At 42.5% G+C, this 2,688-nt stretch overlaps 1 long non-coding RNA gene across 1 annotated transcript in view; it reads left to right on the plus strand.

The window, feature by feature from the left end:
- The window catches only part of LOC109306707, a 14,027-nt gene extending 11,991 nt beyond the window's left edge, over positions 1 to 2,036 (plus strand). Inside the window, exon 3 of the long non-coding RNA XR_002100082.1 lies at positions 1,743 to 2,036. This is a non-coding gene — a long non-coding RNA (uncharacterized LOC109306707). The remainder of the gene's footprint in view (positions 1 to 1,742) is intronic.
- Positions 2,037 to 2,688: the final 652 nt, after the last annotated feature.

Here is a 2,688-nt window from a genome sequence, read left to right on the forward strand (position 1 = left end):
GGCAGGGGGCTGGACTCGATGATCTCCCGAGGTCCCTTCCCCCACCGATGTCTATGAAATCTATGAAATCTATGAAACACAGCAGACCAGCAGTAAAGGCTCGGTTTCCATGGTGGGCTATGTGCTAGCAACCTCTGGCCCAACCAGGGGAATAAGTTAATCATCTGTTTTGAACTGTTGAAAAGAAAGATGTAACAGTATGTTTGGATCTCAGAGGCAAAACCAGCAGCAGCAGAAAAGAGGAGTCCGAAGGAGGAACAGGGAGGGAGGGGGAGGAGACAGGAAAAACAAGAGAGTTAGAGAGGCTGGGGGAGAACAGCAGCCCTGTAACAGCTCTGTAAGAAACCGCTATAATAAAGACACTGTTTATATTAAGTAGGGAGCTGTTCCTTGATTACACATACAGGGTCACATGAAACACCCACCACCATGTTGAAGTGCCAGATGCTGAATACATGAGACGCTGCAGCTCCTGAGAGCTGTTCTCATGAAAACGCCCACCTGGAGCACATGTAAAGGTGCCCCAAATCCTTTGACTTGGCTGTAGGACCCATGAGAACTTGTTGGGCTATTGCACATTTTCACCATCTGTGCACTCCCCTCATTGTTTCAAGCCTATCTTGCTATTCCTGAGCAATTCATAAGTCTGTTGTGAGGGGAAATATATTGGCTGTACTTCAGACCATACCGATTTCCTTTCCACAGGTGACACAACTTTTAGATGAACAATGTGAAACGTTGAGACATTGCAGAGGAATTTACTCTTCATCAGCGTTTTCACACGAAGCATGAAGCAGGGAGGTGGTAGTCATTAGTATTTTCCTGTACCAGAGATCAGAAAAAAGCAATGGGAGGAATTGGAGTCTGATATCCTAGAAGCCACAACAGAGAATAATAATGAAAAGTGAACAAAAGGAAGAAAAAAAATGTGCCAGGGGCTGCCAGTTCTTTGAAATATGTAGATTCATTTTAAAGTTAATTTAGTGCTCATAAAAGTTTCTGGATTGACAGCCAATGAAACAGAAATCCTTTGTCTTCCCTGAAGGGTTATAGTATACACAGCAGCACAGCAAGCTTTTTCATACTCTGTTGGTAATAAGTTTCAACTCTGATTTAAAGGGACCAGCAAGTGAGCGAGTATTTGCCATCACTGCCCACTAAGTGTCTGACTTTTCTGGGGAGGCTGCCAACAAAGGGTAAACTGTGATGAGGTGTTTTGGGTTGGAACTACCAAGAGACTACCAATTTATTTCACAGACACCATAGGATGGCTGCCAAGAGCTAATGAAGTTCAGTTGCCTACCAACTTGTGCAGCATTTATTTTGGTGACTTGCAGTGGTGAAACACTCCATATTTCATTACCAGCCTCTTAGAGCTACTAACCTGCAAACCATTTATGTATTACTATAGATCAGGGGTTCCCCAACTGCAGTACACATACCCCAGGGGCAAGGAATCCATCTCTGGGAGGTATGCAGGAGTAATTGTGTAATGGCAGATTTATTTTTCATTATAATAATTGGCATTTAAGGGGTTAAAATATAAACTGTAAAGGTATGTAGGCAGCTGATAAAACTGGACAGAATTTTAAAAAAAGAAAAAGTTTGGGAACCTCTGCTATAGATAAAGGGTCTGAGATTTAGCATCAGAAGACTTTCAGTTTCTGGGTAATGAATATGGGACGTTCATTTTTAAACTGACTAAATGTTGATTTCATTTTTCTCACATTGATGTTCTTTAGGGCCCAGTGCCACCCTCAATGGGGTAAGTGGCAGAGCTCAAAGGGCAACAGCAGAAGAAGGCTCAAGACACCAGTAAAGATGTTGCTACCTGATTGAACATCAGACATACAGCACCAAAGCTGCTCCCCAAGAATCCCCATGCAGCTGCTCTCAAGCCTCTGGTCTCTTATGTGGCATATGTTCTTGGTGTGGTTGCTGGGTTCAGTGTGGTAGCAACTGCATATTCAGAAATGTTCCTCCTGGGACATGTGACGGACGTGGTACAGACATGCCCTAAGGGCCTAGCGTGGCAAAACATGAAGCAGAGTAGCTGTACTGAAGTCTATACACATAGAGTAAAATATGGGTGTAAGTATCTTGCTGAATCAGGGCTTAACTGATACCTTATGGGCACGTATACATGAGACGCTTAATACGCAGAAGACTAATTCTACTGTGCATTAGTGTGGCTGGCAAAAGTCGTGCTAATTTGCAGTAGATTTAGTCTAATGTGCATTAACATCACCTAAAAAGCATTAATCTGCACTAATGCACAGTAGCGCCGATTATGGTGCATTACAGGTAGTACCAGGTACGGTGCATTGCATGTACTAAATGCGCCATAATTATGGTGCATTAATTAATATGTAGACACACCCTGTGGCTCTTGGGCTGATGCTGTCAGAGTCCAACACACTGAAAGATTAAATTTGGATATGTCACAAGATGGAGAATTGCATGTTTTCTACACTATTGCAAAAAATATTCCAATTTAAGCTTGTCATTCCAAACTGAGTTAAGTACATAAATGAGACTTGATACTGCTGAATCACACTAGCCTTCACTGATGTCAGTTAGAATTGGAGTTCCTCAGAGGTGCTGAGTAACCTCTGCAAATCAAGACTTCTATTTAAACAGATTAACCTGGATTTATAACTGTAGGTGCCTGTATTTGGCTATCTGCAG

The sequence above is a fragment of the Crocodylus porosus genome, unplaced genomic scaffold (assembly GCF_001723895.1).
Source record: "Crocodylus porosus isolate Cpor-Errol unplaced genomic scaffold, CroPor_comp1, whole genome shotgun sequence".
Classification (NCBI taxonomy): Eukaryota; Metazoa; Chordata; order Crocodylia; family Crocodylidae; genus Crocodylus; species Crocodylus porosus.